Genomic DNA, 24,853 nt, shown 5'->3' on the forward strand with positions numbered 1-24,853 from the left:
AAAAAAATATCCCATTCATGACCTGGAGTTGTCCGATGTAGTGTCTGCACTAAAATTGTAGAGGCACTACCTGTATGGAGTTCGTGTGGATGTGTTCCCAGAACACAAAAGTCTCTAGTAAGTGTTCACATAGAGGGAGTTGAATCTACGTCAGTGGAGGTGGTTGGAGTAGTTGAAGGACTATGACATGAATGCCACTACAATCCATGTAAGGCTAATGTTGTAGCTGATGGTTTGAGTATAATGAGCATAGGAAGTACATCCCACATGAGGATGAGAAGAAGGAGTTGGTGAAAGATATACACAGACTGGCCAGACTGGGTGTGCGGTTATTGATTCTACTAGTGGGGGTGTTTCAGTTCATCCTAGTTCTAAATCATCCTTAGTAGATGAAGTCAAGGAGGGTCACCATCTTGATCTTGTGTTGATGGAGCTGAAGTACTCTGTGTTGGTTAAGATGAATGAGTCTTTTGCTTTGGGAGATGATGACATACGTAGGTACAGGACAGGCTATGTGTACCAGATATGGATAATTTGCTGACCAGGAACATTTCTGTGGCCCATGGTTCAAGATATTCCATACATCCAGGTTCCACGAAGATGTATCATGATCTTAAGCAGATTTATTGATGGGAGGGCATGAAGCAGGACATTGTTGAATATGTGGCCAAGTGTCCTAATTGTCAACACGTTAAGGCAGAATATCTTAAGCTTGTCGGTATTACTCAAATTATTGAGGTTCTGACTTGGAAATGGGAGGCCATTAATATGGACTTCATGGTTGGTGTTTCAAAGACTAGGAGACAGAGTGACTCCATATGGGTTATTATGGACAGGATGACTATGTTTTCCCACTTTATCATTGTGAAGTCTACTTACAAAGCCGAGGATTATGCCAGACTCTTCATTGATGAGATTGTGAGATGGCATAAGATTTCTCTGTCTATTATTTCAGATAGGGAAGCATAGTTCACTTTACATTCTCGAGATCCTTCCAGAAGAACTTAGGCACGCAGGTAAAGCTTAATACTGCCTTTCATCCTCAAACTTATGGGCAGGCAGAGTGCACCGTTCAGACATTGGACGATATGTTGAGGACGTGTGTGATTAACTTTAGTGGTAGTTAGGACGACCATCTGCCCTTGATAGATTTCTCGTATAATAATATCTATCACTCCAGCATTGGGATGGTACCATTTGAGGCGTTGTATGGTAGAAGGTGTAGGTCTAAACGTGTTCTTGGTTGTACGCCTTAGCGTTACACGTAAAGAACTTCACTTGTGAACCAGAATCAAGTCTCGGTAGAGAGATTTGGGCGTGGTTAGGACATGTGATTGTGGCTTGTTGTCAAGGCTGAAAAGGTATGGGTTTTCTTAGTCTTGGTCCCATTCCCAAGAGACCCTTAAGACTCAGATGAATCTATTCCGAATACTAGGGTTGTTCCCCGTTGCATGTCCTTATTATTATCTCCCATCGTTATTTAGGTAGGGTATGTTTGCTGGTAGAAAATAGGGATGTAATATATTTTCATGATGATTACGTTCACGTATGTATGTTAGGAGTTATGTGAATATTAAGCATGTTGTCCGAAGCTATGTGTTTATGTGTGTTTAATGTGTAGCCGTGACATATACTCTTAGTTTGAAGTTTTAAAATGACATGTTATGGTTGTATTCTTACATGCACAAACTTGTACAAATCGTGATGTTCATATGAAGTATAAGGTGGCTTATTTGAAGGGAAACTATTAGCTAAATGAATCCATGAAAATGCACCCAAAAATGTACTAAATGATCCATGGATCACCCTAAGAACTAACGTGTAAACGTTGATGAAAATGGCTGAAAAAGTACATAATTTACAGCATTTTTTTGATGAGTTTCGGCCAAGCTAAGTGGTGTATCATGATATATAAAATTAATTAAAAATAAGTGAGGTCAATGAGAATCGAACTCGTGATCTCACCATGTCAAAAATCTTAGAAATAAAGTGATAGAAAAAGAATGTCGCATCAGGGATTCAGACCCGTGTTCCTTGACCAAAACATAAAAAAGATAATGAAAAAATAAAAATGAGAGGTGTGGGGTTCGAGCCCACAACCTCTCGGTCAGACTTAAGGAAGAGTGAAAATAAAAATAAAAGTTGAAGCATGTGGAAATCGAACCCACGAACTCTATGCAGCATAAAAGGAATTATGAAGAAAAATAAATTGGGGTTGTGGGCGTTGGATCCCACATCCTCTCGGTCAAATGAAAATGGTTTAAGGAAAAAGAGAAAATAAGGGGGTTTGGGGGTTCGATCCCACATCCTCTTGGTCCCAAACGAACAAAATAATAAGAAATAAAGGGAAAATGAAGAGAAGGTGTTGCGACTAGATCCTGGGTCCCCAAGCTGAGTAGATTAAACTAACATAAATAAAAAATGTAAGTGTTATCCAGGGATATGAAATCGGGTTCCGTTGCCCAATTTTTGTATAGATACATAATTCATGCGTTAATAAATATTCAAATAATGTTGCCTACATATATCTAAATCGATGATCTTAGCATAAATACAAAATGCATAAGTCTTGTTTCACAAAATCATAGGAAGATATGAATCACTTAAATCAACTATAAATGAAGCCTCATGGCTTTTATGTATTACCCAAAAGTCTAGCATACGTTTAAAAGTAATTGAACGTAAGATGTATGTAACGAAACGATAAACTCCTAGAAGGGTTAATTAAGAGTGTGGAACACACTAAATGGAAAATTGCATTGTCATATGATGAAAAGAACATTCACGTAAAAAGGGGTGAGTAATTATAAAGAGAAACTGTGTTAAAGCTAATGAATGTGGTGACAACCTGATAATCGGCTAATGTGAAAGATTAGAACAATCTCTAATAATCCTAAGTAAATGTTACCAAAACGTACTCACCTATGGGAGAATAAAGCTAAAGAAGAGACCAGTCTGTATGAACACTCTAACAAAAGTATTGATATTAATGTATACGTAATACTAATGATGAGATGGGAAATGATCTATTGAGATATCATGTCCTCATACTAGAAGCAAGCTTCCATGATGTATGAGTTGAATGTAATGAAACTTTACTCTAAGCACTGATAGGCTAGCTATGAGAGGGGATGCTTATTTTGGGGAAGGGCGGAGGCTCACATAATTCTCATAAGATGAGACTTTTCGGTATGCCAGGTATGGGTCTTCTTATATCTCCAAGTCTTTGAACCTATATAACCAATATAGGGATATAGCAAGGATCAATTCCCTATACCCACTAGCATGTTCTGGTTCACCTTGGCCGGTGATTCCACCTCTTTTGGTGTAGGGATGACACACTGGATTTCATGATGCTCACATGATCTGTGTCGGTTAAAGTTAAAATTCCATAAAATTGAATATGGCCAGCCTCATATGATACACTTACTGAAATGAATGATAATAAAGGTTTTAGGATAGGATAATCAAGAGGTGACTTAGACTCAAGTAATGAAACTTGGTTATTCTTGATTATTCTTGATTATTGCACAACAACCCCAATGAGAGTCTTAAACTACATCCTAGGTATGACTAGTAGTTACACTATTATATGAATGAATGAATCAAACTCTGCGTTTGCTGAAGAAGGCTCCCTAGTTGAGGTCTTATATGTTGAGCCCTCATTTTGGGAAGTCCTAATGTCAAGTCCATGATCCCAAGGTCTCATGGCATATTAAATAATGATATGAACTATGTTATATGATATGTGCAACATGTTATGTGCTGTTGGGCAAATTTGGCAAGTTCCCCTGACTTTCCTAATTCAAATTTGGCAAGTTCCTTGACTTTCCTAATACCAATTTTGCAAGTCCACTGACTTGACTTTTCATAAATCATCTTTTTAGGAAAGAGCTATTCTAACTAATACATGTCCTTGGTGTGTGCTTGCATATACCCATAATTAGTACAAGTGTGTACAGATCTCATACATGTCCTTGGTGTGTCGACGTTAGATTTTATAGATCGATGCTGAAGCTATCCGGACGTGGAGCATTCATCCAGAATTGGTAGGCCCTCATGCATTCGAGGACGCTTGCCCATTATATTCTAGCTTAGTTATACGATTGAGCTAGAGGAGTATGTTCCACTAGCGTTTCTTTCCTGTTTTATTTCAGACATCATATTGGTTCCATTTTTGAAAGTATACACTTACTGTGGTATTGAATTGTTTCTTTTATTTGATGTTCTTAATATTAGATGGTTGATGGTGAACGTATATGAATTTAATTAGAATGACTTGCATGTATGTTGTGAAAATAAAAGTTCAAATCTTTCGCTAAAATTAACCTAGATGAAGTAAGGATGACGTATGTAGGATTGTCTTCGACCTCTGAGAGGTCAAGGATGCCGGTATCGTCTAGGGTCTAGATTTTAGAGTGTGACATATGTTCCCTACAAACTCATAATGTTGTAATTTTAGTAATAGTGACCCTCTCCTGGTGTATTACATGCAAAGTGATACGTTATGTATCTCTAAATTCTAGGTCCAACATTTAGAGAATTCATAGCGCAACTTTGTCCTGTTACGTGTGTTTAAGTTACTAACCCTTACCTTTACCTCATATTAGACATTGCATCGATGTGTGACTTAGTTTTCACATCTCACCAATTAACACTAGACTATTAAATAGTATAATGCTAAATCTATGTTGATAATTCTTTTCTTCTTAACGACCTTCTAGATCAAACAAGTAGTAACAAGGAGAGTTCTAACATTACGTACCGTTACGAATACTTCATCAAGAAATAATTAGCAATGCATACAAATCACTATTCAAAGATTACTTAATTATTATTCATATGTTGTTCATCGTTCATTGTTCACACAATCCTAGTTATGGATTTAGTTACCCATATTACTAAGAACACAATTCATATTATTAGATGAAGGATTCATGAACTTACGCAATAACTTGAATAAACCCACAATCTCAACTTGAATTTAACAGTAAAAGATATTCACTAATGTGCTTTTGGAATCAATAATTTCCAAGCGTTTCCATCTTAATTCATAAAAAAAATTAAAAGCAGAATAATGTTGAACAACCTTAAAACGGGGTTTTACATCCCTCATTTATAGAAAACAAATCCTAAATTAAAAAGGAAACAAACTAAGGAAATAAAAATGTAGGAAACTTCTTCATTCTACGTGGCTGACCTACGGTACATAAATCGATTGACGGTCTATAGGTCCCTTCCGTGGTTTACGACATAACTAATTTTTTAAATCTTCAAATGTGACCAGTTCTCAGTCAGATTCTATGATCCATCAACACAAATCATTATTTATATTATGGTCTGTAGGTCTACTCCATCGCTCCACACTTAAATTATTTCAGCTTCAGGGAGTAGAACAACTTCTTTGATAAATTCTAAGGAGATATAATATAGTGTCTATTTCATTCTACACTCAGTTATTTACCATCCTGGTTCTACACTTTGTCAAGATTTCCTACAGCTTCAACACTGCCATGCATGTTCATTCTACGACCTTTACTTATGGAACATGATTAATCCTACGGTTCGTAGGATACCTTTATAAGTTTCTATTTATGCACCATCTTTAGCTTTATGCCTGAGTTTATTTCATGAAATCACAACAAAAACACATACACTAACACAAAATGGCGTTGGACTATCACTAATAGTAAGTGAAATGAATCGATGGTAACCGAAACTCATGTTATATCAGTTTTTATCAGCATTGTCCATGATTAGACCTCCAAAGGGAACAAATAATTTTTATTTTCCCATGGTGTATAGGTTGGAGCTAGTTTCGAGGCCATGGTACATGTGGAAGCTTTGTTAGTACCAAAATAGTGCTACAATACTTATGAATTAATTTTAGAACAAGAATCTGGCCAAAACACAAACTTAGAAAAAAAATTCAAGGAGATTAACTATTGATCCACGGTAGGTACTTACGATATGTAGATGAAACAAAAGTATGTGGGTCCCCTCCGTAGGTTAGAGTACTCAAAGTTTGGTTTCTTAAGTAGGAACTATAGATGTGTATAATGATGTGTCGATTGAATGAAAGATCGTGGTCTACAAAGTGGTTCTACACTTGTACAAATATTTTTGTGCAACTGCCCACTGACCCCGACCTATTGTCTGAAAGGTTTGAGTCGTGGGTCAGATTTGTTCCAAATTGCAGATATTAACTCACACTTAATGCCTTATTTCATCAATTACAGAAACAAACTTGGTCTTCATCGGATTCGATGAACCTCACATGGTCTCCTGTTTGTTATTGCAGTATCTTTACTAGTGTAATATATTAAATGAATAAGTCAAGTATGTGAATTATTATTAGGGATTGTCTTAAAGGTTATTACATAGGGACTTCTCTTACTAAGGGATGGTATTAATAGTGTTCTTGTATGAGTAAGTTGATTTCATGTTATGTATATCAAGTGTATACTAGCTTATTAATCAAGCATGTCATGATAAGCTATGAGATTATGTTGTATATATGTGATAAGTTACTTAATGTGATGCTTAGTGTTCCTTAAGTTTTGGGGTTCTATTTTTTGCATTGCACAAGTATTGTTTTAGGTTGATTATGTGTTAGGTTAATATCATGTTGGGTTGACTTATAATGTTCTAAAAAATTGCATGTTCAGTTATTAAACATAAATTATGGTTTTGACTAAATTGTGGTTTTTCGCATGCAATGATGCTTTTATGCATTGGAATCATACTTAATACATGCATTTTATACTAACCCATATTTCCTCCCTTTTTTCCCAACATTGTAGGTTCCGACCATTGAAGAGCTTCTAGGCAACTTTGCAAGGTTACTAGGACTTGTTCCTCCAAGTACCGGTGAGTCATAAAAGTTCAAGGATGGTGTTTTTCATCTACCTTAGTACAATCGATATAGTCTAAAATACGATCATTGCTTCCTTAGTCTTAAAGAGAATTATTGTAATCCCTAAGCGGAAATATATTCTTTTGTAAGGGCTATGCCCAAATATTGTTCTTCGTTTAGATGGTTTAATATCAGACGGTATTATAAGACTAACTCTGTATATATTGATTATGTTAAGTATACGAGAAGCCTATGTAAGATTCCTATGTGAGGAGTCTAAGTATACTCCATATGCATATATGTTTAGAATGAGAGAGGTCTATGTAAACCTCAATATGTATAAAGTTTCAAATTTTTCAGCATTTTTTTACCTATGAATTGTAATGATGAATGCTAAGAGTCTAGTCTTAGTCCTTTTTTAGTAGAGCAACGTCGGTTGCGTCTAGAGGGTGCTCCCCAGTCGTGACATGTCTACTACTATGAACCCATGCAAGCCTGGCACTTTTCCAAGAAACACTATCCAGAATCCTCAGAGTGATGGGCATTGCATGCCAGTCACTACTCGAGGTGGTAAGCAGACCATTGATCCACCTATGTCGTCTGTAGTTGAAGAAGATATTAGAAAGGAATATGAGGCAATAGAATCTAGTGGAGAGTTGGGTGATGCACCGCCAAAAGAAGCAAAGTTATCTTAGGAAGTGGTCCCCAATCCTAGACCTCCACGACCATTTCCAGAGAGATTAGTGAAAAAAAATATGGTTAATATTAGCGATTTATCAGTATGTTGAAACAACTTTCCATCGATTTTCCATTGATAGAATCTTTGGAGCAAATGTATGGTTTATGCTAACTTTATGAATGATATGATGACAAAGAAAATGTCGGTGAGTTTTGAGGACGATGAAAGAATGCAGCATTGTACTGTTATTGCTAAAAGATCTCTTATGGATAAGAAAGAATATTTGGAAGCCTTCACTATTTCATGTACGAAAGGGTTGCTACACTTTGCAAAGGCATTATATATTATTGGGGTGATCATCAATCTCATGCCTCTGTCCATTTACAAGAAATTAACCTTGGGTGACCCAAAGCCTACTATGATACGGTTACTGATGGCCAATAAAACTATGAAGGTTTCCATTGGTTTACTTCATGATGTGCTTGTGAAAGTGGAGTCATTCATATTTCAAGCAAAATTTGTGATTCTTGACTGTGAGGTTGACTTCGAGGTCCCCATTATTCTAGGAAGACCATTCCTTGCCACTGGATGTCCATTAGTAGATATGGAAAAGTGGCAGATGAAATTTAGGTTGAACAATGAGGAAGAAATTCTCTATATTTGTAGGTCCATGATGAAGAGTGGTGACATCTAAACGATATTTCTTATATCTTACAGGGTTGATAGTGTATCTGAAGTAAAAATTGAAGAGCGACTAGGTGTCGAGGAACTAGAAGCAGTCATCATTAATTTTGGCAGTGATGATATAAAGAATTATATTCTTTGGTGGTTGCACTTGAACGCAATGAGTATCGGTCAAAGCCGAAGAAATTGGAGTTGGTTATGAAGCATCGCGATTCTCTGCCTGCGAGACCATCTATTGTTGAGACCCCAAAATTAAAGCTTAAGTCCCTACAACCTCATCCGCGGTTTGTGTTTTTGGGTAGAGATGACACTTTCCGCTAATAATTGCATTAGAGTTGAATGGGCAACAAGTAGAGTTCTTAGTGGCGGTGTTGAAGAGGTTCAAGCGAAACATTAGTTTGACAGTTGAAGATGATATTCGGATCCCTCCCGGTATTTGTTACAACAATATCCAACTCATGCAAGATCATAAACCGAGTATTGAGAACTAAAAAAGGTTGAACCCACTTATGCAAGAAGAAGTGAAAAAGGAGATCATCAAGTGGTTAGATATGAGGATCATTTATCCTATTGCGGACAACAGTTGAGCATGTCTTATTTAGTATGTGCCTAAAAAAGGTGGCATTATTGTAGTACCTAATGAAAGGAATGGGCTTGTTCTGATGCATGTAATGACCGATTGGAGAGCTTGCATAGACTACTGGAAGTTGAATGGTAGGACTGAAAAGGACCATTTCCCTATGCCCTTCATGGATCAGATATTAGACATACTTGGAGGCAACGGTTGGTATTGTTTCCTTGATGGCTATTAGGGATACAATCAAATCTCTATTGCCTTAGAAGATCAATAAAAGACAACTTTCCTTGTCCCTACGGGACTTTTGCATTCAAAAGAATATCATTGGGGGTATCTAATGCACCATTTACCTTTCAATGTTGATGATCTTGATATTCTCTAATATGGTGGAGGAAACTATAGAGGTATTCATGGATGATTTTTTTTAGTTGGGGACTTATTTGAGCGGTGTTTGAATAATTTGGATGAGCTGCTCAAGAGGTGTAAGGATTGTAATTTGGTACTAATTGAGAAAAGTTTCACTTTAAGCTTAAAGAAGGCATAGTGTTGGGTCATCGCTTCCCAGAGAAGCGGATAGAGGTTGATCAAGCAAAAGTGGAGGTAATAGAAAGACTCCCTCCACCAATCTCTGTCAAGGGTGATAAGAGTTCCCTTGGGCATGTTGGTATCTATTCGAGGTTCATAAAGGATTTTCCGAAAATTGTACACCCTTTGTGCAAATTACGAAAGAAGGAATGCAAGTTCTATTTCGATGAATCATATTTGAAAGCATTTGGAGAGTTGAAAGAGAAGTTGGTCTCTATGCCCATTGTTATTTCACCATATTGCAGTGATCCATTTGAGGTGATGTGTGATTCAACTGGGGTAGCACTTGATGTGGTATTGGGACAGAGAAGGGATAACATCTTTCACACTATCTATTGTGCGAGTAAAGCCCTGAATAAAGCCCAAAAGAACTACATGGTAACAGAACAAGAAATTTTTGCAGTGATGTTGGAATTCGAGAAACTTCGCTCATATTTGCTAGGCACGAGAGTCATAGTGCGTACCGAACATTCTTCTTTGAGGTACTTGAAGGCAAAGAAGGATGCAAAGCCAAGGTTGACTAAATGGGTATTGTTTCTGCAAAAGTTTGATTTCGAGGGTAAAGATAGAAAGGGGATTTAGAATGAAGTTGCTGACCATTTTTATAGATTGGAGGATGAACCTAAGTCTGAATTGGGAGGACAGGCTGAAAAAGATGATATATTCCCAAATAAACATGTTCTGGCCGCTTGTCAGGATTTGATGTCATGGTTTGCCGACATTTTGAACTATCTGGCAAGTTATATAGTACTTTTAGACTTGACCTTCCACTAGAGGAAAGAGTTCATGCATGATGTGAAAAATCTTTTTTTTAGGATAAGACTTACTTATATAGGAGGTGTACCTAATGGATAATTCATCGTTTGATACTCAAGGAGGAGATATTTTGTGTTTTGGAGGTCTTTCATTCCTCTCCTGTGGGTGGGAACCATAGTTGTATCTGTGTTGTGGATAAGATCTTGCAATGTGGGTATTATTGGTCAACCATTCACCAAGATGCTCATGATTTTTCCAATAAGATGGAGGAATTTGAAAAGGTAAGAACTTCCCTTGAATCCTATTCAGGTGATCGATCTATTTGATGTATGGGGTATTGACTTTATTGTCCCGTTTGTTAGTTCACATTGGATCAATTATATTCTTATGGCGGTTGACTATGTATCAAAATGGGTGGAAGCAATTGTGCTTCCTAACAATGAATGAAGAAGTGTCACCGCATTCTCGAAAAAAATATCTTCTCCATATTTGGTACACCTTGTGCCATTATTAGTGATGGTGACTCTCACATCTATTATAATTTGTTCAAAGGGATATTGGAGAAATATGGTATTCTCCATAATGTGGCTAATTCTTACCACCAGCAAACTATCGGGCAAGCTGAGATTTCCAATCATGAGTTCAAGAAAATTTTGGCGAAATCTGTGAACGCTAATCGAACGGATTGGTCCAGAAAGCTTGATAGTGCTCTTTAGGCCTAGCACACTGCATACAACACTCACATAGGTATGTATCCATACCAATTTCTATATAGAAAGACGTGTCACTTCCCGGCAAGCTAGAGCACAAAGGCGATGTGGGAAATGAAGAGACTGAAGCAGCAGAACAATGACTAAATGGGTTAAATGAGCTTGATGAGTTTCGCCTAAAATACTATGAAATTTTTAAGTAGCTCAACATCCTGTTCCAAATTTGCTTTTTCTTCAAGGATGGCCCAATAATCTAGTCAAAAGAAGACAATGCTTCAGTTTCCACTTCTTAGGGAACCACTACATCAGAGAACCAAGACCACCAAACCAGTCTTCACCCGCACTTTGAGTAGATGACCCCGCACCTGTTGCTGATAAACCAAACACGTCATGGGTCAAAGCTCAATACTAGTTGTATAGGTATTCAAAGATGTTGAATGAATAGTTGATGATGACCCAGCAGGTTACAGTGAAACATTGAGTCCTCACGAAGAGTTTGCACACGATCCTTAAGGAGCACATACTGCTCAATCTGCTCAAATTTTTCTTGATGACATGGGATATAGACACTTATAGTAAAGAGATCGTCCGGGAGTACTATGGATCCTATATAGCTACTCCCCAAGGTTCCATAGACAAACAGACAATACCTGCCAAACAAGAGCCTCTTACCTCTACACTAGTCCAAGGCTACCGAGTTGACATATTCGGGTCTACCATCTATCTCTTCCTATACGAGGATGCCACCGGGTAACAATGGACCTAATATACTTCAGAGTTCAACTACATGTTGGAGATAGTAAAGAGGGGTAAGTTTTAGAGAAGTGTGAGGCTGTTATAATAGATCCCCAAGGGCTGATCAAGAAGGCTACCCTTTATTTTATGGCTAAATTTTGTTGTCTATTGGTTCATCACTGGTTATCTCCCACAAATGTTCATATTGTACTTACATGGGATAGGGATGTGATGGTATTGGCAGTGGTAGCTGGGCTAGAGATAGATTTTGCGAGGCTGATTTTAGAGGTAATCCATGAGAAGGCCTTCAAGACCTTCTCGACTTACCATTTCTATGTCCTATCTTCCGACTGTGCAAGGACGCCGGAGTGCCCAAAATAGCATTGTGATACACTTCGTCTCCCAAAGATGTTTTGGATATATGCCTCATCAAAGATGAGGCTAATGTAGCATCACATCGCAAAGGGCCTAAGATTGAGGTACATCCATGAGCAAGAACATGGTGGACAAAGTGAAGCTAGCCCATGGGGCTGACCCTGCCGCACCAAAGCCTGCTATCCCCACTTCGGCATCTTCTTCACATGCCCCCAGCTTCTCGAGATCTACACCACAATCCCTGTAGCTCAAGTTCACTAGTTGGAGGCGCAGATGGACACTCTACTCCAGCACATTCAGCCTTGGATGCTGAAACCCATTATTGAGGAAGAGAACCGCATAGAGAAGCGGGTGTCCAAAAAGAATGAGCAGTAGATTCAGCTGGTCCACAAATTCCTCTATGTTGTTGAGCTACGAGTTCTAGAATACCAAACCCCCACTGCTGATCTATTTGCCATCAAGACTTAGTTGGCAAGCCTGCGAGCCAACATCAACACAATCTTGGAGATGAAGGCGACTGAGCCAGAGACTGCTCTTACTAAGCTAGCAGAGGACTCGGTGCTTGATGACTTCTTCTATGTTCATGCTGAGCCACATCTTTAGCATCATGTCCATACAAAGAGGAACCGCTCCATCCACACCACTGAGGCCGATGATGAGGCCCATGTAAAAAAAGACAGAAGACAGAGCTATTGCAGGCTAAAAGGACCTCCTTTGAAGATGAGGAAATACGTCAAAAAAGAGCATTTGAGATAGTTGTTGGGGCATATAATTTGTTATCGACGATCGGTGAGAGGAGAACTACTGATGTTGCAGAGGTTGATTTTCAAACTACTGAGAGTCGCCCAAATGATGATCTAGTGAATTCTGAGAAATCAGACCCACCCACGTGTAGATAGTTGTTCGGTGCTATGCGCCACACGTTTGCTTCACCTACTACCCAGTTTCTTCATTTTTATTGCATTGGGCATAATTTGCAAAAAAATTTGTTAGGGGTGGGGTATGGAATGTGAGTGGTAGGGTGAATTCTGAGTAACCCATTTCATAATCCTCTCTTTGGGTTTTCTTACTTTTATTTTTTTCCCTAAGAGACTGCTTAATTTTCTATTGAACCGGCATGTCTTATGAAGTACGGAGTAAAGAACTATGAAGTATGTAATGCAATGCATGATGACGAATAAAATCATATCCGTTGTTGAGGTTGGATAATAGGTTAAGATACATTGAATGTGTTGGGTCTAAACATGACAAAAATAGGCACCCACTGCATGACCTTCAATTAAAACCTGAACAGGGAAATCTGATAATCTCATAGTGCAATGATGTGTCACGAGTTTGTGGGGAAATTTTGTTTGTTCAAACAATTGTCACCTAGCTAGAAATTGGCTGGTTATTCTTGCAAAGGAAATTTTTGTTAGAAGCTAGGAAGTGATCATATAACCTTGTTTGAAATAGCCAATATCTAGCCTAAAAGAAGTGAACCAAATGAAGTATTATCCCTTTTTTTATTCAAATATGTTGAGCCTGTAATAGAACCATTTTTATTTTGATTTTACCAACTCACCTTCCCAAGTTATAATATGTTTTCCTTAGTCCCTCCTTTGACATGTGCACCTCGATTTAGGACAAAAGACTAAGTTGAGGGTGGTTAATGTGGTAGGTGACCTCATTTCAGCCCTGATCTGACATCGAGTATTTTGTACCTCAACTCATGGAAAAGTCAAGAGTTGAGGTTGGCTAATATGAGTGAGAACTCAAAAATGGGTGTGGAAAGACTTTGATGTTGAAAAGAAAAGCTTCTGTGAGAGAAATATGTGACTTGTTGAAATTATCAATTGGTTGAATAAAAAAATAAAAGTAAGAGATAAAAGACTTTTAAGTGGAAAAGATTCTAAAGAAGTAAAAGTCACATCAAAAATAAAGGGAAAAAGTCAAAGAAAAGAGTAGAAGATAAATAGGGGGTGTAAGGCAATGAAATGAGGTAGGAAGAGTAGCGGTAATACATGAAGGGCCAAAAATCACTAAAAATGTATCCAAATGTACCATACCTGACCCTAAGCTTGCGTTACAAGCCAAGAAAGTCCTAACATGATCCTAGAGTCTAGTGTGGTGTACCTAAGCACTCAAAATAAAGTCAATCCTTTGGCAAAAAGTACTAACTATATTTGAACTTTTTCTTGAGCGCAAGAGTTGAAACAAAGATCCTTGTACCCAATATTCATAATCACTGTGTCAAAAATAGGATTTATTTTTAAGTAAGGGCACTAGTTACGGTATCGGAAAGTTGGTACCTTGGTGAGATGCAAAACAGTAGAAGTGTGTCTTGCATGGTCAGTTTTTGTCATGATGTGATCCGCATGGGTTAGCTTGTCAAACCTTAGAGTGTAAGCCTGCACTAAATTATAGAAAAGTCGGGATTGACGGTTATGTGATTGCTATAGCTTAAAAGAGTATACTTCTATACAAATATTATTTTGAGTCATAGTTTATTGCTTGAGGACGAAAAACGAATTTAAGCTGACGATGTTGATGTACCATGGTTTCACAGAATTTTCAATGAATTTTCCTTAAGATTTGTGTGTCTAAATCCTCTTTGTAGTAGTTTTAATAAGTTTTATGTTTAGTTTTGCAGGAAAGATGTCCAGGTCGAAAGCGTTGAAGACAACTGAAAATTGCAGAAGATGACCTATGAAGGCCATCGACGGCCCATCGTTTTATCTACGAACAGTAGTTGGTGACTCTCGATGTGCAGTTCAGACTTTAGGTAAAGTCAAGGAAATCTGACCAAGTGTAAAACCACTAGAGTAAACAACGGTTCGTCGATTGATCAACGGACCGTACTGGTAAACATTTGATTGTCTTAGAGAATGTTGCACTAGCTGATTTTTAAACATTCTAAGTAAGGAGTTACATAGGAGCATCGACGGACTGTAGATGGATCGATAGACTATATTGCTGGTACATTGTCTGATTAAGAGAAGGTGTTATCCCATGGAGCAAAATATTCCTAAGTTCTTACTGACGGAGGCAATCGACGGACTGTCGATGGAGTCGTCGATTAACGCCGCGTATATGGACAGAACATTATTTATTTCAATTGCTTTTTCTTTAGTACTATGTTTTCAATATATATGGCATTAAACCCTCATTTTGGGGTTAGCTACTCTTATTTTGGTTATTATTTTGTGTTCGAAGATTGACTTTGCAAACTTTGGGCCATTAATCAATTTTCGGATTTGGCTTGAAGGATTTTCTTGCAATTTCATATTGAATTTCTGGGTTTCTTATTATTGTGGAGTATGTTCATGATTTCTTCATTCAAAACTATAAATTGTGATCTTTCTTGCATGGCTAACTAAATCCACAACTAGGGTTGTGGCAATCATGGGTAATTACCAAGGTATAACTAGCAATTAAGCAATTCTTAAAGAGTATTTTTACATGGATTGATAATTCTTTCGCTTAGAAATCTATTCAACGAGCGCACACGTTAGAACTCATTTTGTTGCTACTTGCTGGACCAAAGAGCTAGAAATAAGAAAAGAATTATTAATATAGACTTAGTGTGATATTATCTAATAGGCTAGTATCGATTAGTGTGAAGTAGTAACTAATAAATACATTGATTATGATGTATAATAAGAGGTAAAGATAAGGGTCAGTAACATATACACACGTAGTCGGATTCAAAAAACGGGGTGAAATTCTCTAGATGTCAAACATAATATTTGGAGATACCTAACATACCAATTTTCATGTAAAACGTTAGGAATGAATGTTTTTGCTAGGAAGACAGAGTTATGAACCTTTGGAGAACACATATACCCTAGCTACTCTCAAAACTTGATAAAAACTCAAAATATACTTTAGTTTACTTGTTAACTTACACTATTTAAGGAATTTGTTTTTAAAAAAAATAAAACCCTTTTATTTACTTGTTATCTGAAAGACATTGACTAAATGGACATAATTGTGAATCGAAGTCAAGTCTAAATCATTTTCCTCGTGGGATCAAACCCAACTGATTCTTTAGGAAGGTGGAATTTGAGAGTATCAAAACACCATGTATCAACAAGTGACTCGTCTGAATCAAATTATAATGTACATATCCTAGAGGATATTGTAAGTAGGCAGAAATTGAAAGGAAAAATTCCGGATATGGTTGATCATTATGTTAAGAACCTAGGTGATAGAAAGTTCAGGAAAAGGAAAAGATATGAAGAGGATGCATCTTCACCTTCTTTCACAAGAGAACGTAAAATTAAGGATCTTTTTGGTTTTGTTAATTTAGTACTATGAGTATTAAGTTTTGTGCATCGACATTGTTAATCTAATTGCACAATCAAGTTACTTATTAGGTCATAAAGTTTAATAATAAGTAACTTATAATAAGTAGCTTCCTGGAAATGGTAAAAAGAAATTTTACTGTTGTTGTATATAACTTAAATTCATATAGTAATAACATAATGATTTTCATGAAGACAGTAGAATTTAGAAGCAGCAATCCAAGAGTGTTTACGATCTATAAAAAGACTGTGAGGGAAAAACAGAGCAGTGTAACATATCAGCAAGCAAAAGCTTTTAAATCTAAGAATCTTTTCATTCTCACTTTTCTGCAACCATCTTATGTCTCTACTCCATTTAATATGGTAAGATACAAGCTATATTATTTATGTACTTCGCAGTGCTCTTATTCATCTTTTTATAATCTATTGTACTATATAAAAATAAATTTACTTACCCATCTCCTTTGGTAGTTTATAGCACTAAAGTTTGCTATAAAGTATTTCCTTGAGAACGATGGCAATCTAGTGCTTCATGTTCCAGGAAAGGGATCTTGGTCTATCAAATGCACTATCTGAAAAGTAAATGCTAAATTTGGTTCTTGTTGGAAGGCATTCAAGCTATAAAATAAGTTAAAAGTCGGCGATGGTGGTTTATTTGAAGTGCTTAATGGCCAACTCTTTGTAGATGTCATAATATTTCATAAAGTTGGGAGCACAACAATGCACCAATATAGTTGCAAAAGTAATAGAGGGTTCTGATTGACAGACTTTGTTGACCATAATGAGAAAACAAGATTGCTTGATCACTTGTTTAGATACAGAGTATCTATTTTGCAAAGAGTTAAGCATGATCTACTCTCTCTCTCTCTCTTTGTCTCTTTCTTTGTTTCATGTATTTCAAATTTTTGATATTAAAAAATAAGATATATGTTAAACCTAATCAAATGCATCTTTGTCTTGTTTACGCAAGAAAATTTTACACTTTCTCAAATGCGTCTCTTTTATGTTTTAGCTGATGAAAGGCCTGATTCACTGCCCAACACTAATTGCACAAACAACTCAGATATATCTATCAAAACAATCTATCTATATTACTGTTCAATTTAATTTAATAAAGAAGATTCAATGTTGTACTACTAGATTGATAATTCTGTATTTCTTTTAGTAGGTTTTTTTATTTGATATGTTTATAACCTATGTCACTAATACTGGGACTGAAACTTATTATGGTAATTGTATTAATTGTAACCCTTAACGTGTAATCGAAAAATATTAATGAAATGGAAAAAATATCTCGTGCTTAATGCATGAAAACTAAAAGGTGTACCCATTGCATGCTTCTTCTAAGTGCCTCATTGGTAAGGGACAAACCTAGGCAAAAGAAAGACCACCTCACAAGGACCAAGTGAAGTGTAGACCAAAGTACGAGGGAGCAGAGCCTTAGTTAATCCAAATAATTATTTCCTCACATGAATTATGTCGTCGCATAATTGCTTTCTTTAATATCAATCTTAGTTTTTCTCACAGTTTCCCAATTCTTTTTAGTGCAATTGCAATTTTAGTCCTTGTTAATTATTGATTTAGTCCAAAAACTATTTATGTTGTGTGAAACTAAATTTGTCATTTCTTTTGCACATAGAGGATTCTAGAAGTATTTATCAAAAGATATTGCAAGAACATGTTTAATCCCGTGTTTTTTAGGCTCCCCATGAAAAAGCGTGGGAGGTTGAAGCGGAAAATTCTCAAAGACTAATTTGGCTATATAGAGAATGGAAGTATTTATGTTCCTATTACTCAATAACCGTCAGGAGATTATGCTAATGTACTCGAGGAAGATATTTCAGTTCTCCATGCTATTGATAGTTATTAGTTATTATTTATAAATTTATTAAATTAGAAAAAATTAAAATATTAGAAATTATATTTTTCATTTATAAGAAGATAAAGGGTACAAAGAAATTCTTGACGAAAAAATATGTCAAATAGCTTGAGCGTAAATTTAACTACCATAAACATGCTCTTAATAGCAACAATTACATAAATAATTTGAGAAAAAACCTAAAACAAATTATCAACAAAATATATTAAATAAATAAAGGAGAAAGTAATACAATACAAGCAGCATTTTTACAGCTTTCATAATCAAAAAATGAAATATTAATTCAATAAATCTATTAATCATTTCATAATTCTTTGAACACTTATTGTTTAATTGCATTCATTCCTAAAGTCAGTTTATATACATACATACATATATATATATACATATATATATTTATACATATATATACATATGTATATATATATATAGATATATAGGTATATATATGTATATATATATATGTATAGATATAGATATACGTATATATATGTGTGTATATATATATTGATATATAGGTATATATATATATATGTATATATATATATATATGTATATATATATATATATATGTATGTATGTATATATATATGTATGTATATATATATATATATGTATCTCTCTCTCTCTATATATATATATATTTATATATATATATATATATATATGTATATCTCTGTGTGTGTGTGTGTGTGTGTGTTAAATTTTAAATTAAATATTTTGGATTTATGTGTAATGACTGGATTTCTTCGTTATAAAAATGTCAACGGGAAAAAATCGGAGCCAAAAAAACTTTTTCGTAGTACTAGGATTTTTCCAACCTTGTTCAGATTTGGAGGAATTTAGAGTCATCAAAGTATGAGGAAATTTGGTAGCAATTGGGTGGACTAAATGTTGATTTACTTACATGATCGTTTAGGTAAGTCGTTAAGAAATTCGTACAACTTTAAGGAATCGGATTTCGATAAGTAGATCATCGAGAATCAATCTTTGCGTTAAGGGCACTTTTTAAGCGTAGTGAGGCAAGAGGGTGTTGTGAAAAGGCAGAAGTGAAATTCTCTTAAGGATCTTACTACCTGGGACCTGCAGTGATGCTGATACAGCGGGATGTGTATCCCTATAGCAGGCGAGGAAGATATGGAATTAAGGATTTTGAGATTTTTTTAAGGAAAGCTCACTGGTTCATTTTATGCCGTTGTAGCGTGATTAGTGCTGCTATAGCAACACCACTATGTGCTGCTATAGCTGGATGAAGGGTACAAAATTAGTAGGTAAGAACCTAATACGACCTGTTTTTTTTTTGTTGACATTTTGAGCTAAGAGAATACCCCATATTTTATTGCAGTTTGTTTTCCACCATTATTGAAGCTAGAGGTAAGATTTTCACACCTCGAACTCGTTTTTCAATCCGAAGAATATCTTATAATGGGTCAATATTTATGGGGAAGGATTTATTGAGGAATCCCATGGTGGAATTAACCGTAATTGACTAGCTTAGGTCATGGGTTTTCATAGGGTTCATAGATTGTTAGTTTTTTAGGAATTTAGTGTTTCATTACTCATTTCTACACATAAATTGTTATTGTAGACCACGAATAAATAGAACGAATCCAGAAAGAGGAGGATCAAGTTGTGTAGTATTACAAACTTGTTTCGAGGTAGGTGATGGCTTTGATTCTATGATTATGTGATATACACTTGATTTGCTTTGTTATGATACTTGTATATGTATCCATGTTGCAATATTGATCATAGATTTGGAATTGGGATAAATGAATATTGATACCATGAAATCATGACTTGAATTATGATCTTATTATGTTATTGATTTTTAATAGGGATCGACTGCCAAGTTTTGGCACACTAATTTGGATCATATTGCCACGTTCCGACATGCTAACTGGGATCGATTGACGCATTTTGGTATAAAAATAAGATCGAATTGTCACGTTCCTACATACTAACTATTTGTACTTTGGGATAATATTTTTATGATAATATTGAATATATTGATACTAATACATTCGTTATAATGTTGTAATTATTTTTTAATGTTACACTAGTTTGAATATACATTATCCTACCAGTAGACGGTCGTTTTTTTCTTATTTTACATTTGCTCTTATTGTCACGACCAAGATTCTGGAATCTAGATACCAACTAGCGTCATTAACCTTTCAGAGGTCACAGACAAGCCTCTTCTTAGCATTTATCACATTCATAGTTAAATTTGCGGAAAGATTAAAACTTTCAAACATTGATGAAGTGTACATAGACTTCATATAATCTTTCATGAATTCATATACTATAATCTCAACTAAACAACCATCTACAATGGATTATGCAAGTCAAAAGGGAGAATCAATATATATCATAATAAGGTTGCCAAAACGTCATTAATACAAAAGCTTCAAAATGAAAAAATCAGAAAGAAACGCTAGGGACAACATCCTCTATCTATGTCTAAATAGTAGCTCTATGAAGATAGAATTAGCATCCTTGAATTTGAGAGGACCTACCTAATGGTTTGGAGATCACGTAGTCCAAACCGCTGCAATGACTCTTCAATCTGCTCTTTGACCTTAACCTATAAAAAATGTAATTGTGTAGGGTTAGTACACACTTGTACTAAGTATGGGTGTATTCACACATACATATAAGGCTATGCATGATCAAGGAAAGCTCTTCCCATGAAACATGTTGTTTCTGGAAAGTGAAGTCACTATACTTTCCTAATTCGTTAGTTGAGAATTGTGGTATGTATAAGATTTATTTTAATGCATTCAAAGCACAGAACTCATTTTGTATGTAATCACAGGACATTAGACTCATCAACATAATTTTAGAACAACTTGAGCGAAGATTTCAAAATTTGATCCCCTTCAACCCGAGAGCTCTCCCTTTTGTACGTAGTATTTATTTGTATTTTTATTCTTGTTGTTTTTTAATTTAATGATCTCCTTATATCCTAAGTTTTACTTACAAGTGCAATGATTCATTGTAGTCTCATACCTACAATGAATAGAGTAAGTAATCCAAAGGACTAAGAAAATTATTTGACTACCCTACTCACTAGTTTGAATTTCCATTCTTGTTAAATTGGGGATGAATGTATTTATAAGACAATATTTATTGTCTATAACAATTCTTTAATTGATTCCATAATATGTATAGTTCTTGGGGCATATAATTAAACATCTTGATCTTGCTTACTATGGGCATGAAGTCTTTATAAGCCAATCTTTATGGACTATATACATTATTTGATCATTTTGGATAATATTTGAATTCCTTATTGGATATGCACATTATTTGATCATTTGCATGATATAAATGATTGTTGGCTATGCCCATTATTTGATCTTTGCATAATATAAAGATTATAGGGCATTGATTAGCCATAATGTTTTGCTCCCATTTATTGGCATAATATAAGAAGTCATTATAAACCCATCTTATTTGGCTTTGATCATTTTCATAATGTGAAGATAATGAAGCATATATCTTGATTTGGAATAACCAAATATCTTGTAAAGACTTCATTCTTTACATTGTAGATTCGTTGGGCAAGAACACATTATAATCCATTCTTTATTGGTTATGCCATGTATTTCATCATTTTCATATTATGGAAGTTGTGAGGTATTGCTTAGCCATTACATTGAACTGCCCTTCATTGTCATAATATAAGAAGTCATTATCAGCCAATTTTATTTGGCTTTGCCCATAATTAGCTGAAAACTTCATTGGTAACAAACACTGACGATTGATATTCTTAAGCTTTTACTTTCATAAATCACTTTGAACGTACGTTCCCTACTCTTTTTTTCTTGATTTCTTGGAGACATATACTGAATTAAGATCATGCGAGCAAAAATAAAATCCAGTGTCTTCCGTACACCTAAAATAGGTGATTCACCGATCAAAATGAATATAGTTCATGTGAGCTAACATGAAATCCAATGTCTGTCCTACACCAAAAAGTCGTGATTCATCAGTTAAAGTTAATCCATATCAAGTGTTTACCCCAAACTGAAAAAGGGTGGCTCACGGCTAAAGTGAACCAAGAACATTCTTTTGAGCATTAACCGACATAGATCATGTGACCTAAACATGAAATCTAGCGTCTTCCCAAGACAAAAAAGAGGTGATCTCACTATCCAAGGTAAGATCGGAACATACCTAGCTCTCTTAGGTGGAAACCACAGGCTACTTCTCATGTTGGATATACATAGTTCAAAGACTAGGTTACATATGGAGACTACTTATTCATCTCGGTGATAGCCTCATCTCCTGAAACTTACATGGGCAAGAACTAGCTCATAGCTAATTTATCGGGCTTTGCTCACTTCATTTATCTTCTTATCTTCTAGAGTTGACTCAAACATTATGGAAACTTGCGTCTTGATTGAGGTTTACTTACTCTATTGATTATAATCCTTTTCTTTACATTGATGAAATGTGAATAATCCCTACATAACATCTTTGGTGTTAATGAGACTTGTCTCACACATTCTAACACCTTTTTTCATGAGTATCTTAACATAGTATCATAGGTGTAAGTAAGGCTTGTATCACTTCCTTTAACTCCTAATTCTGGTCACTTACTTAACTGAGACATATTTAATTATGTTAATACCCACTTTACTTGCTTAGGCTCAATTGATGGCTTCATATCATCGTTTATGGACGATGAAAACATCATTCAATGAGTTACGTATATTCATAGTTCATTTGTTTAGGGCATGTTGGGACTTGTCCCAATGATTGACATGCCCTTGGATATGGATTCATTGAATTTCCTTAGAAATACTTAAGTGGTCATTACAATATTTTGGTTATATATGATTGGCATAAAATTAGTATCGGCCTAAACAATTTGGAAATGACTTCATAGCCAATTTACTGGCACAAGCTAAAGTTACATTCATTCATGTTTAATTTGGTATACATAAGTCATTAGCCAATTTTTTTAATTATTTAAAGATAACATTATAAGCCAATTCTCATCACCTTATTGGACAATGTATTTTAGCCATTTTACTGGCATAATCCAAGCATTAGTTCAAGTATAATTTCATGAAATCATTATTAGTCAATCTTATATCATAGATTAGGCATAAATTTTTCGACATTCTCTCCATCATTCTTTGAAAGCAATATTATAATCCAATTTCATTCAAACTTTTTGGATAATGCATTGTTAGTCATTTTATTGGCATAACCAAAACATTCTCTTAAACAAATTTCATTACATTATCACTAACCACATAAATTAATCCCATGAATTTATAATGATTCCCTCAATAGGAAGCAATTCGAATTCAACAGTAAGTAATTTCATAATCAACTTTTAACAAACTTTATATTCTCGAAATACAAGTAAGCATCATATCATTCTTTAATTCATGTAACTAACACTCAAATCATTCGAATCAAATCTATGGACCTCATTATTCATTAAAAAATCAAGAACATGTAAAATCAGTTAGCACCACATACCAACAACATGTTCAAGATTACATGTATATACATAAAGAATCTAAAACAAGGGTAACTAGGGAGATGGACATTCAACAATATCATTGGGGAACAACCCTAGTTTGGAAGTTCATGAAATCAAACGTTTCAAAAGTCCCCTTGAGAAATAATTCCATGAGATAAAATACATACCTTATGTAGAATTTAATCTCTGAATTTCACCTTGCACGAAACCTAGAAGAACACCTTGAATTCTCCTAAGTCAGTCGATGAAACTTTATGTCTTTTGCTTACTGTTTAAGACTCGTGTTTCTCAGTGAATGATCGTGAATTTTTAGGTCTTAGGAAATTATATTTACTCATTCTACTAAGGTTTAACAAATTTATAATAAATTAATTAATTAATTACTAAAAAGTCTCTCCTAGATTGACTAGGAATAGGAAAACGTAACACTTAATCAAATCTGAAATTTTTCCAAACGATTTTGTTCTGACCATTTAAATTAATTAATTAAATGGATAAATAAATTAATTAAGGAACCTAGTATAATTACAAAAGTATCCAGCATAATTACACAAGTATCCTTAAGTCATGTGAACCATAATCAACCCTTTTAGACCATCCTAGGTTAAGTACTAGGATGTTGATAGAGTTTTACTAGGTTAGTGTAAGAATTTTGGTTTGCCTCTTTAATTTAATTAATTAGGTAACATAGGGTAATTAATAAAGTACCCTCAAGTTGTTAGGACCATAACTAACCCTTTGAACCGTCCTATGTTAAGCACTAGGTTGTCTTTTTCTTGTCTTAACTGAAATCTTGAAATTGCTTTGTGATTTCGTTTTTGTCGTCTTAAATTTATAAACTATGCTGGTAAATTAATTAAATAATTAACCAAGGGTCATTAATAAAGTATCAGTTTTTATGACCATAACCAACCCTTTGAACAATCCTAGGTTAGGTACTAAGTTGTCTTTTGCTTGCCTTAACCGAAATCTTGAAAGTGCTTTGTGATTTTTTGTTTTTTCCATTTAAATTAATTATGTAAGATTCTAAATTAATTAATTAATTAACCTAGGTTATTACTATAGTATCCTTATGTTGTTGGAACCATAACCAACCTTTTGGACCATCCTAGGTTTGGTACTAGGTTGTCTCTTTAACTAGTTACTAGGTTAATGTCACCTTGTTAAGTATTAGGTTGTCTGGTGCACTAATTAGTTAATTTCTTTTTGTCCTAGGTTAGTTAGA

Source organism: Solanum lycopersicum, chromosome 1 (genome assembly GCF_036512215.1).
Source record: "Solanum lycopersicum chromosome 1, SLM_r2.1".
In the NCBI taxonomy this organism is placed as follows: Eukaryota; Viridiplantae; Streptophyta; class Magnoliopsida; order Solanales; family Solanaceae; genus Solanum; species Solanum lycopersicum.